This window comes from Triturus cristatus, chromosome 12, assembly GCF_964204655.1.
Source record: "Triturus cristatus chromosome 12, aTriCri1.1, whole genome shotgun sequence".
Taxonomy (NCBI): domain Eukaryota; kingdom Metazoa; phylum Chordata; class Amphibia; order Caudata; family Salamandridae; genus Triturus; species Triturus cristatus.
This window is the reverse complement of record NC_140595.1, coordinates 663,709,007-663,721,965: the sequence shown is the minus strand read 5'-3', so window position 1 is coordinate 663,721,965 and position 12,959 is coordinate 663,709,007. Positions and strand designations below refer to the sequence as shown.

At 40.9% G+C, this 12,959-nt stretch overlaps 8 non-coding genes across 8 annotated transcripts; 3 read left to right on the top strand and 5 right to left on the bottom strand.

Annotated features, from left to right (window-relative positions):
• Window positions 1-676: 676 nt before the first annotated feature.
• Window positions 677-748, bottom strand: TRNAT-UGU (transfer RNA threonine (anticodon UGU)). The gene has a single exon. It is a non-coding gene; the product is annotated as a tRNA-Thr (tRNA).
• A 2,339-nt stretch (window positions 749-3,087) lies between these two features.
• On the bottom strand, window positions 3,088-3,159 carry TRNAT-UGU (transfer RNA threonine (anticodon UGU)). Its single transcript has one exon. It is a non-coding gene; the product is annotated as a tRNA-Thr (tRNA).
• A 1,083-nt stretch (window positions 3,160-4,242) lies between these two features.
• TRNAI-UAU (transfer RNA isoleucine (anticodon UAU)) lies at window positions 4,243-4,337 on the top strand. Its single transcript has 2 exons — window positions 4,243-4,280; window positions 4,302-4,337. It is a non-coding gene; the product is annotated as a tRNA-Ile (tRNA).
• A 1,815-nt stretch (window positions 4,338-6,152) lies between these two features.
• Window positions 6,153-6,234, bottom strand: TRNAS-GCU (transfer RNA serine (anticodon GCU)). The gene has a single exon. It is a non-coding gene; the product is annotated as a tRNA-Ser (tRNA).
• A 406-nt stretch (window positions 6,235-6,640) lies between these two features.
• TRNAI-UAU (transfer RNA isoleucine (anticodon UAU)) lies at window positions 6,641-6,735 on the top strand. Its single transcript has 2 exons — window positions 6,641-6,678; window positions 6,700-6,735. It is a non-coding gene; the product is annotated as a tRNA-Ile (tRNA).
• A 1,161-nt stretch (window positions 6,736-7,896) lies between these two features.
• TRNAT-UGU (transfer RNA threonine (anticodon UGU)) lies at window positions 7,897-7,968 on the bottom strand. The gene has a single exon. It is a non-coding gene; the product is annotated as a tRNA-Thr (tRNA).
• A 589-nt stretch (window positions 7,969-8,557) lies between these two features.
• Window positions 8,558-8,639, bottom strand: TRNAS-GCU (transfer RNA serine (anticodon GCU)). Its single transcript has one exon. It is a non-coding gene; the product is annotated as a tRNA-Ser (tRNA).
• Window positions 8,640-9,052: 413 nt separating this feature from the next.
• On the top strand, window positions 9,053-9,147 carry TRNAI-UAU (transfer RNA isoleucine (anticodon UAU)). Its single transcript has 2 exons — window positions 9,053-9,090; window positions 9,112-9,147. It is a non-coding gene; the product is annotated as a tRNA-Ile (tRNA).
• Window positions 9,148-12,959: the final 3,812 nt, after the last annotated feature.

Genomic DNA, 12,959 nt, shown 5'->3' with positions numbered 1-12,959 from the left:
GTTCACTTTTCAAAACCATTCAACCTATAAAATGTATTTCTCTAACCTATGAATGTGGTCCATGTTCACTTTTCCTCATCTTCATCTCGATACTCCTTTCCCAGAAACCAGGTTCACTTCTTCATTCAACCCACCCATCCAAGGTCACCAAATGTTTGAAGCACAAGTCTGCCTATTCTCCCTTTCTCTCTATGTACAAGATACCTTGTATCATTTGAATGGACAGCAGGAGAGAAGGATATTTATGGTGAGTGGGGGTGGGGTTTTGAGGAGTAACCTCATTTGCCTAAGAGCCGGGGTATCTGGGAAAAAAAGTATTTTATGGGGGAAGAATTTCACATCTCCTTGGTGAAATTTGTAGGGCCTTACAACATCCTTTCTGTGGATGCAGATTCAGTCGGAACAGAGGTCCTAGTCCTCGCTCTGCCTTTCAAAGGAACTGTAAATATGCATGGCTTATTTGGCTTTGCCCGGCAGGGTGAGAATGGCGTTTGTCAGGCGTTCGTCAGGCGATCGGAAGGGGTGAGGCAATAATTTATAATTCAATGATCTTCATGATATTTTCTTGATAATATGAAAGCAGGAAAGGGAAGCTTGGCAATAAGCAATCCTAAAGCAAGCTGTGACTCCAGGGAAGAATGACTTGAAAACAACATACAGAAAGACTCATGTAAAAAGGCCCTGATGAGGCTTGAACTCATGACCCCTGGTTTACAAGACCAGTGCTCTGCCACTGAGCTACAAGGCCAGTCTGCACGCAGGATGTAAATTGCAACATGTATTCTTACTGAGGTATGAATATATCTATGATTTTGAGACTCTGTATGGAAACGTAGTTGCATATGAATGTCCACGTGCGTGCACACATTGAAGACCATGCTTAAGGCACTTTTCTTGGAAGTATGAAAAACTACATTTTCATATGAAAAAATAAGAGTTTTCACATTCAAGACCATACTGATAGCTCTAGTTAGTATGTCTGCAATCAGTGACATATAGAGAACCCACTTATTAGAAGTGATCTGTCTCTGTGGGGCAGACATATGTTAACAGTCATTCATTTGAGACGGCCTAAACTTTAGGAGTAAGAGCTGCTTTCTTATCAATCTATTTATCCAAACTGGTTAATAAGCCAGGAGTGAGTGAAAGGCAATCCTCTGGAAACTCCATGAAAGATCTAATTTCTATTACGCACAAAATACTTCACTTTATTTGACATATTTGTTAAAATGGAACAGTCAGATGATCCCATCTAGCGGATCCTGGCTCTGTCTTGAAAGAGAGTGTAATTATACTACAAGAAATGCTGGCCATCAAAAGAGACTCTGATGGCTTTCCGACGAAGGTGGGATTCGAACCCACGCATGCAGAGCACAATGGATTAGCAGTCCATCGCCTTAACCACTCGGCCACCTCGTCTGCCCTACAGCCCCATCTGAAACCTTGCTTCACCAAAGGTACTGAAGTGTCAATATACTGTACCTAAAAAAGAAAAAAAACAGCTGAGGCAAGATCTCACATTCCACGTCTTCCCCCAATTAGGGACCTACATTTCATTTTTGGGAAATTCTTACTATGTGCTAATTACAAATATTCATAAGATTCCCCTAGACTTTGTCAGAACTGTCAAGATATAATTCTATGGGGTTTTGAATAGACAGAGCATATGTTATAGGACAATTATAGAATCTATTCCGTTTGGACTGTATTTTTAATAGTCATGATAACATGCTAGCATGTGAGTCGATCTTGCACAGTGAATGATGGAGCAGTGTCTGTCATCTACTTGTTCAGCTGTAGATGGCTCACCTGGGGAGATGTGAAAAGAGAGAGCTCCAGTGGCGCAATCGGTTAGCGCGCGGTACTTGTACAGCAGTACTTGCTCTGAGCCATGCCGAGGTTGTGAGTTCGAGCCTCACCTGGAGCAGCCGTGTTGTTTTTCATAAACCATTTCACAAAAAGTAAAGTTTAAACTCAGAGTATGGACGGCCCTTGCTAGAGAGTCTTTACTTCTTATAGGATCTACGTGTCCTACTCCTCTGGGTGCCAAATATCACATATCCTACGCGATGCTCAGTTTAAACATTCCATGATGTGCCATCTTGCATTTCATGCAAACACCACATCAGTGCATTTAAAAATACATTTGTAGAATAATAAATATGATGAAAACAGTGTTCTCACATGATAACCATAAACTGAAGAGCTGCAAAAAATGCTGTATCAGCTACTTACAATAAAAGGTGACTCGAAAAAACTAGCAAAAGAAGAGCATCATCATATTAAAGGTTCTATTCACCATCTTGAGTTGCACCATAGCAGCTTATGGTGCTTTTCTGCTCAGAGTGTGCCTCCAATCCCACATTCATTTTTAATTGATTTGCAATTTAAAAAACAACAATTACTGCTCGAAGTTCACTTTTCAAAACCATTCAACCTATTAAATGTATTTCTCTAACCTATGAATGTGGTCCATGTTCACTTTTCCTCATCTTCATCTCGATACTCCTTTCCCAGAAACCAGGTTCACTTCTTCATTCAACCCACCCATCCAAGGTCACCAAATCTTTGAAGCAAGTCTGCCTATTCTCCCTTTCTCTCTATGTACAAGATACCTTGTATCATTTGAATGGACAGCAGGAGAGAGGGATATTTATGGTGAGTGGGGGTGGGGTTTTGAGGAGTAACCTCATTTGCCTAAGAGCCGGGGTATCTGGGAAAAAAAGTATTTTATGGGGGAAGAATTTCACATCTCCTTGGTGAAATTTGTAGGGCCTTATAACATCCTTTCTGTGGATGCAGATTCAGTCGGAACAGAGGTCCTAGTCCTCGCTCTGCCTTTCAAAGGAACTGTAAATATGCATGGCTTATTTGGCTTTGCCCGGCAGGGTGAGAATGGCGTTTGTCAGGCGGTCGTCAGGCGATCGGAAGGGGTGAGGCAATACTTTATAATTCAATGATCTTCATGATATTTTCTTGATAATATGAAAGCAGGAAAGGGAAGCTTGGCAATAAGCAATCCTAAAGCAAGGTGTGACTCCAGGGAAGAATGACTTGAAAACAACATACAGAAAGACGCATGTAAAAAGGCCCTGATGAGGCTTGAACTCATGACCCCTGGTTTACAAGACCAGTGCTCTGCCACTGAGCTACAAGGCCAGTCTGCACGCAGGATGTAAATTGCAACATGTATTCTTACTGAGGTATGAATATATCTATGATTTTGAGACTCTGTATGGAAACGTAGTTGCATATGAATGTCCACGTGCGCGCACACATTGAAGACCATGCTTAAGGCACTTTTCTTGGAAGTATGAAAAACTACATTTTCATATGAGAAAATAAGAGTTTTCACATTCAAGACCATACCGATAGCTCTAGTTATTATGTCTGCAATCAGTGACATATAGAGAACCCACTTATTAGAAGTGATCTGTCTCTGTGGGGCAGACATATGTTAACAGTCATTCATTTGAGACGGCCTAAACTTTAGGAGTAAGAGCTGCTTTCTTATCAATCTATTTATCCAAACTGGTTAATAAGCCAGGAGTGAGTGAAAGGCAATCCTCTGGAAACTCCATGAAAGATCTAATTTCTATTACGCACAAAATACTTCACTTTATTTGACATATTTGTTAAAATGGAACAGTCAGATGATCCCATCTAGCGGATCCTGGCTCTGTCTTGAAAGAGAGTGTAATTATACTACAAGAAATGCTGGCCATCAAAAGAGACTCTGATGGCTTTCCGACGAAGGTGGGATTCGAACCCACGCGTGCAGAGCACACGGGATTAGCAGTCCATCGCCTTAACCACTCGGCCACCTCGTCTGCCCTACAGCCCTATCTGAAACCTTGCTTCACAAAAGGTACTGAAGTGTCAATATACTGTACCTAAAAAAGAAAAAAACAGCTGAGGCAAGATCTCACATTCCACGTCTTCCCCCAATTAGGGACCTATATTTCATTTTTGGGAAATTCTTACTATGTGCTAATTACAAATATTCATAAGATTCCCCTAGACTTTGTCAGAACTGTCAAGATATAATTCTATGGGGTTTTGAATAGACAGAGCATATGTTATAGGACAATTATCGAATCTATTCCGTTTGGACTGTATTTTTAATAGTCATGATAACATGCTAGCATGTGAGTCGATCTTGCACAGTGAATGATGGAGCAGTGTCTGTCATCTACTTGGTCAGCTGTAGATGGCTCACCTGGGGAGATGTGAAAAGAGAGAGCTCCAGTGGCGCAATCGGTTAGCGCGCGGTACTTATACAGCAGTACTTGCACTGAGCCATGCCGAGGTTGTGAGTTCGAGCCTCACCTGGAGCAGCCGTGTTGTTTTTCATAAACCATTTCACAAAAAGTAAAGTTTAAACTCAGAGTATGGACGGCCCTTGCTAGAGAGTCTTTACTTCTTATAGGATCTACGTGTCCTACTCCTCTGGGTGCCAAATATCACATATCCTACGCGATGCTCAGTTTAAACATTCTATGATGTGCCATCTTGCATTTCATGCAAACACCACATCAGTGCATTTAAAAATACATTTGTAGAATAATAAATATGATGAAAACAGTGTTCTCACATGATAACCATAAACTGAAGAGCTGCAAAAAATGCTGTATCAGCTACTTACAATAAAAGGTGACTCGAAAAAACTAGCAAAAGAAGAGCATCATCATATTAAAGGTTCTATTCACCATCTTGAGTTGCACCATAGCAGCTTATGGTGCTTTTCTGCTCAGAGTGTGCCTCCAATCCCACATTCATTTTTAATTTATTTGCAATTTAAAAAACAACAATTACTGCTCGAAGTTCACTTTTCAAAACCATTCAACCTATTAAATGTATTTCTCTAACCTATGAATGTGGTCCATGTTCACTTTTCCTCATCTTCATCTCGATACTCCTTTCCCAGAAACCAGGTTCACTTCTTCATTCAACCCACCCATCCAAGGTCACCAAATCTTTGAAGCAAGTCTGCCTATTCTCCCTTTCTCTCTATGTACAAGATACCTTGTATCATTTGAATGGACAGCAGGAGAGAAGGATATTTATGGTGAGTGGGGTTTTGAGGAGTAACCTCATTTGCGTAAGAGCCGGGGTATCTGGGAAAAAAAGTATTTTATGGGGGAAGAATTTCACATCTCCTTCGTGAAATTTGTAGGGCCTTATAACATCCTTTCTGTGGATGCAGATTCAGTCGGAACAGAGGTCCTAGTCCTCGCTCTGCCTTTCAAAGGAACTGTAAATATGCATGGCTTATTTGGCTTTGCCCGGCAGGGTGAGAATGGCGTTTGTCAGGCGTTCGTCAGGCGATCGGAAGGGGTGAGGCAATAATTTATAATTCAATGATCTTCATGATATTTTCTTGATAATATGAAAGCAGGAAAGGGAAGCTTGGCAATAAGCAATCCTAAAGCAAGGTGTGACTCCAGGGAAGAATGACTTGAAAACAACATACAGAAAGACTCATGTAAAAAGGCCCTGATGAGGCTTGAACTCATGACCGCTGGTTTACAAGACCAGTGCTCTGCCACTGAGCTACAAGGCCAGTCTGCACGCAGGATGTAAATTGCAACATGTATTCTTACTGAGGTATGAATATATCTATGATTTTGAGACTCTGTATGGAAACGTAGTTGCATATGAATGTCCACGTGCGCGCACACATTGAAGACCATGCTTAAGGCACTTTTCTTGGAAGTATGAAAAACTAAATTTTCATATGAGAAAATAAGAGTTTTCACATTCAAGACCATACCGATAGCTCTAGTTAGTATGTCTGCAATCAGTGACATATAGAGAACCCACTTATTAGAAGTGATCTGTCTCTGTGGGGCAGACATATGTTAACAGTCATTCATTTGAGACGGCCTAAACTTTAGGAGTAAGAGCTGCTTTCTTATCAATCTATTTATCCAAACTGGTTAATAAGCCAGGAGTGAGTGAAAGGCAATCCTCTGGAAACTCCATGAAAGATCTAATTTCTATTACGCACAAAATACTTCACTTTATTTGACATATTTGTTAAAATGGAACAGTCAGATGATCCCATCTAGCGGATCCTGGCTCTGTCTTGAAAGAGAGTGTAATTATACTACAAGAAATGCTGGCCATCAAAAGAGACTCTGATGGCTTTCCGACGAAGGTGGGATTCGAACCCACGCGTGCAGAGCACAATGGATTAGCAGTCCATCGCCTTAACCACTCGGCCACCTCGTCTGCCCTACAGCCCCATCTGAAACCTTGCTTCACAAAAGGTACTGAAGTGTCAATATACTGTACCTAAAAAAGAAAAAAAACAGCTGAGGCAAGATCTCACATTCCACGTCTTCCCCCAATTAGGGACCTACATTTCATTTTTGGGAAATTCTTACTATGTGCTAATTACAAATATTCATAAGATTCCCCTAGACTTTGTCAGAACTGTCAAGATATAATTCTATGGGGTTTTGAATAGACAGAGCATATGTTATAGGACAATTATAGAATCTAAGGACTGTATTTTTAATAGTCATGATAACATGCTAGCATGTGAGTCGATCTTGCACAGTGAATGATGGAGCAGTGTCTGTCATCTACTTGGTCAGCTGTAGATGGCTCACCTGGGGAGATGTGAAAAGAGAGAGCTCCAGTGGCGCAATCGGTTAGCGCGCGGTACTTATACAGCAGTACTTGCACTGAGCCATGCCGAGGTTGTGAGTTCGAGCCTCACCTGGAGCAGCCGTGTTGTTTTCATAAACCATTTCACAAAAAGTAAAGTTTAAACTCAGAGTATGGACGGCCCTTGCTAGAGAGTCTTTACTTCTTATAGGATCTACGTGTCCTACTCCTCTGGGTGCCAAATATCACATATCCTACGCGATGCTCAGTTTAAACATTCCATGATGTGCCTTCTTGCATTTCATGCAAACACCACATCAGTGCATTTAAAAATACATTTGTAGAATAATACATATGATGAAAACAGTGTTCTCACATGATAACCATAAACTGAAGAGCTGCAAAAAATGCTGTATCAGCTACTTACAATAAAAGGTGACTCGAAAAAACTAGCAAAAGAAGAGCATCATCATATTAAAGGTTCTATTCACCATCTTGAGTTGCACCATAGCAGCTTATGGTGCTTTTCTGCTCAGAGTGTGCCTCCAATCCCACATTCATTTTTAATTTATTTGCAATTTAAAAAACAACAATTACTGCTCGAAGTTCACTTTTCAAAACCATTCAACCTATTAAATGTATTTCTCTAACCTATGAATATGGTCCATGTTCACTTTTCCTCATCTTCATCTCGATACTCCTTTCCCAGAAACCAGGTTCACTTCTTCATTCAACCCACCCATCCAAGGTCACCAAATCTTTGAAGCACAAGTCTGCCTATTCTCCCTTTCTCTCTATGTACAAGATACCTTGTATCATTTGAATGGACAGCAGGAGAGAAGGATATTTATGGTGAGTGGGGGTGGGGTTTTGAGGAGTAACCTCATTTGCCTAAGAGCCGGGGTATCTGGGAAAAAAAGTATTTTATGGGGGAAGAATTTCACATCTCCTTGGTGAAATTTGTAGGGCCTTATAACATCCTTTCTGTGGATGCAGATTCAGTCGGAACAGAGGTCCTAGTCCTCGCTCTGCCTTTCAAAGGAACTGTAAATATGCATGGCTTATTTGGCTTTGCCCGGCAGGGTGAGAATGGCGTTTGTCAGGCGTTCGTCAGGCGATCGGAAGGGGTGAGGCAATAATTTATAATTCAATGATCTTCATGATATTTTCTTGATAATATGAAAGCAGGAAAGGGAAGCTTGGCAATAAGCAATCCTAAAGCAAGGTGTGACTCCAGGGAAGAATGACTTGAAAACAACATACAGAAAGACTCATGTAAAAAGGCCCTGATGAGGCTTGAACTCATGACCCCTGGTTTACAAGACCAGTGCTCTGCCACTGAGCTACAAGGCCAGTCTGCACGCAGGATGTAAATTGCAACATGTATTCTTACTGAGGTATGAATATATCTATGATTTTGAGACTCTGTATGGAAATGTAGTTGCATATGAATGTCCACGTGCGCGCACACATTGAAGACCATGCTTAAGGCACTTTTCTTGGAAGTATGAAAAACTACATTTTCATATGAGAAAATAAGAGTTTTCACATTCAAGACCATACCGATAGCTCTAGTTAGTATGTCTGCAATCAGTGACATATAGAGAACCCACTTATTAGAAGTGATCTGTCTCTGTGGGGCAGACATATGTTAACAGTCATTAATTTGAGACGGCCTAAACTTTAGGAGTAAGAGCTGCTTTCTTATCAATCTATTTATCCAAACTGGTTAATAAGCCAGGAGTGAGTGAAAGGCAATCCTCTGGAAACTCCATAAAAAATCTAATTTCTATTACGCACAAAATACTTCACTTTATTTGACATATTTGTTAAAATGGAAGAGTCAGATGATCCCATCTAGCGGATCCTGGCTCTGTCTTGAAAGAGAGTGTAATTATACTACAAGAAATGCTGGCCATCAAAAGAGACTCTGATGGCTTTCCGACGAAGGTGGGATTCGAACCCACGCGTGCAGAGCACAATGGATTAGCAGTCCATCGCCTTAACCACTCGGCCACCTCGTCCGCCCTACAGCCCTATCTGAAACCTTGCTTCACAAAAGGTACTGAAGTGTCAATATACTGTACCTAAAAAAGAAAAAAAACAGCTGAGGCAAGATCTCACATTCCACGTCTTCCCCCAATTAGGGACCTACATTTCATTTTTGGGTCATTCTTACTATGTGCTAATTACAAATATTCATAAGATTCCCCTAGACTTTGTCAGAACTGTCAAGATATAATTCTATGGGGTTTTGAATAGACAGAGCATATGTTATAGGACAATTATAGAATCTATTCCGTTTGGACTGTATTTTTAATAGTCATGATAACATGCTAGCATGTGAGTCGATCTTGCACAGTGAATGATGGAGCAGTGTCTGTCATCTACTTGGTCAGCTGTAGATGGCTCACCTGGGGAGATGTGAAAAGAGAGAGCTCCAGTGGCGCAATCGGTTAGCGCGCGGTACTTATACAGCAGTACTTGCACTGAGCCATGCCGAGGTTGTGAGTTTGAGCCTCACCTGGAGCAGCCGTGTTGTTTTTCATAAACCATTTCACAAAAAGTAAAGTTTAAACTCAGAGTATGGACGGCCCTTGCTAGAGAGTCTTTACTTCTTATAGGATCTACGTGTCCTACTCCTCTGGGTGCCAAATATCACATATCCTACGCGATGCTCAGTTTAAACATTCCATGATGTGCCATCTTGCATTTCATGCAAACACCACATCAGTGCATTTAAAAATACATTTGTAGAATAATAAATATGATGAAAACAGTGTTCTCACATGATAACCATAAACTGAAGAGCTGCAAAAAATGCAGTATCAGCTACTTACAATAAAAGGTGACTCGAAAAAACTAGCAAAAGAAGAGCATCATCATATTAAAGGTTCTATTCACCATCTTGAGTTGCACCATAGCAGCTTATGGTGCTTTTCTGCTCAGAGTGTGCCTCCAATCCCACATTCATTTTTAATTTCTTTGCAATTTAAAAAACAACAATTACTGCTCGAAGTTCACTTTTCAAAACCATTCAACCTATTAAATGTATTTCTCTAACCTATGAATGTGGTCCATGTTCACTTTTCCTCATCTTCATCTCGATACTCCTTTCCCAGAAACCAGGTTCACTTCTTCATTCAACCCACCCATCCAAGGTCACCAAATCTTTGAAGCAAGTCTGCCTATTCTCCCTTTCTCTCTATGTACAAGATACCTTGTATCATTTGAATGGACAGCAGGAGAGAAGGATATTTAGTGGGGGTGGGGTTTTGAGGAGTAACCTCATTTGCCTAAGAGCCGGGGTATCTGGGAAAAAAAGTATTTTATGGGGGAAGAATTTCACATCTCCTTGGTGAAATTTGTAGGGCCTTATAACATCCTTTCTGTGGATGCAGATTCAGTCGGAACAGAGGTCCTAGTCCTCGTTCTGCCTTTCAAAGGAACTGTAAATATGCATGGCTTATTTGGCTTTGCCCGGCAGGGTGAGAATGGCGTTTGTCAGGCGTTCGTCAGGCGATCGGAAGGGGTGAGGCAATAATTTATAATTCAATGATCTTCATGATATTTTCTTGATAATATGAAAGCAGGAAAGGGAAGCTTGGCAATAAGCAATCCTAAAGCAAGGTGTGACTCCAGGGAAGAATGACTTGAAAACAACATACAGAAAGACTCATGTAAAAAGGCCCTGATGAGGCTTGAACTCATGACCCCTGGTTTACAAGACCAGTGCTCTGCAACTGAGCTACAAGGCCAGTCTGCACGCAGGATGTAAATTGCAACATGTATTCTTACTGAGGTATGAATATATCTATGATTTTGAGACTCTGTATGGAAACGTAGTTGCATATGAATGTCCACGTGCGCGCACACATTGAAGACCATGCTTAAGGCACTTTTCTTGGAAGTATGAAAAACTACATTTTCATATGAGAAAATAAGAGTTTTCACATTCAAGACCATACCGATAGCTCTAGTTAGTATGTCTGCAATCAGTGACATATAGAGAACCCACTTATTAGAAGTGATCTGTCTCTGTGGGGCAGACATATGTTAACAGTCATTCATTTGAGACGGCCTAAACTTTAGGAGTAAGAGCTGCTTTCTTATCAATCTATTTATCCAAACTGGTTAATAAGCCAGGAGTGAGTGAAAGGCAATCCTCTGGAAACTCCATGAAAGATCTAATTTCTATTACGCACAAAATACTTCACTTTATTTGACATATTTGTTAAAATGGAACAGTCAGATGATCCCATCTAGCGGATCCTGGCTCTGTCTTGAAAGAGAGTGTAATTATACTACAAGAAATGCTGGCCATCAAAAGAGACTCTGATGGCTTTCCGACGAAGGTGGGATTCGAACCCACGCATGCAGAGCACAATGGATTAGCAGTCCATCGCCTTAACCACTCGGCCACCTCGTCTGCCCTTCAGCCCCATCTGAAACCTTGCTTCACAAAAGGTACTGAAGTGTCAATATACTGTACCTAAAAAAGAAAAAAAAACAGCTGAGGCAAGATCTCACATTCCACGTCTTCCCCCAATTAGGGACCTACATTTCATTTTTGGGAAATTCTTACTATGTGCTAATTACAAATATTCATAAGATTCCCCTAGACTTTGTCAGAACTGTCAAGATATAATTCTATGGGGTTTTGAATAGACAGAGCATATGTTATAGGACAATTATAGAATCTATTCCGTTTGGACTGTATTTTTAATAGTCATGATAACATGCTAGCATGTGAGTCGATCTTGCACAGTGAATGATGGAGCAGTGTCTGTCATCTACTTGGTCAGCTGTAGATGGCTCACCTGGGGAGATGTGAAAAGAGAGAGCTCCAGTGGCGCAATCGGTTAGCGCGCGGTACTTATACAGCAGTACTTGCACTGAGCCATGCTGAGGTTGTGAGTTCTAGCCTCACCTGGAGCAGCCGTGTTGCTTTTCATAAACCATTTCACAAAAAGTAAAGTTTAAACTCAGAGTATGGACGGCCCTTGCTAGAGAGTCTTTACTTCTTAGAGGATCTACGTGTCCTACTCCTCTGGGTGCCAAATATCACATATCCTACGCGATGCTCAGTTTAAACATTCCATGATGTGCCATCTTGCATTTCATGCAAACACCACATCAGTGCATTTAAAAATACATTTGTAGAATAATGAATATGATGAAAACAGTGTTCTCACATGATAACCATAAACTGAAGAGCTGCAAAAAATGCTGTATCAGCTACTTACAATAAAAGGTGACTCGAAAAAACTAGCAAAAGAAGAGCATCATCATATTAAAGGTTCTATTCACCATCTTGAGTTGCACCATAGCAGCTTATGGTGCTTTTCTGCTCAGAGTGTGCCTCCAATCCCACATTCATTTTTAATTTATTTGCAATTTAAAAAACAACAATTACTGCTCGAAGTTCACTTTTCAAAACCATTCAACCTATTAAATGTATTTCTCTAACCTATGAATGTGGTCCATGTTCACTTTTCCTCATCTTCATCTCGATACTCCTTTCCCAGAAACCAGGTTCACTTCTTCATTCAACCCACCCATCCAAGGTCACCAAATCTTTGAAGCACAAGTCTGCCTATTCTCCCTTTCTCTCTATGTACAAGATACCTTGTATCATTTGAATGGACAGCAGGAGAGAAGGATATTTATGGTGAGTGGGGGAGGGGTTTTGAGGAGTAACCTCATTTGCCTAAGAGCCGGGGTATCTGGGAAAAAAAGTGTTTTATGGGGGAAGAATTTCACATCTCCTTGGTGAAATTTGTAGGGCCTTATAACATCCTTTCTGTGGATGCAGATTCAGTCGGAACAGAGGTCCTAGTCCTCGCTCTGCCTTTCAAAGGAACTGTAAATATGGAAGGCTTATTTGGCTTTGCCCGGCAGGGTGAGAATGGCGTTTGTCAGGCGTTCGTCAGGCGATCGGAAGGGGTGAGGCAATAATTTATAATTCAATGATCTTCATGATATTTTCTTGATAGTATGAAAGCAGGAAAGGGAAGCTTGGCAATAAGCAATCCTAAAGCAAGGTGTGACTCCAAGGAAGAATGACTTGAAAACAACATACAGAAAGACTCATGTAAAAAGGCCCTGATGAGGCTTTAACTCATGACCCCTGGTTTACAAGACCAGTGCTCTGCCACTGAGCTACAAGGCCAGTCTGCACGCAGGATGTAAATTGCAACATGTATTCTTACTCAGGTATGAATATATCTATGATTTTGAGACTCTGTATGGAAATGTAGTTGCATATGAATGTCCACGTGCGCGCACACATTGAAGACCATGCTTAAGGCACTTTTCTTGGAAGTATGAAAAACTACATTTTC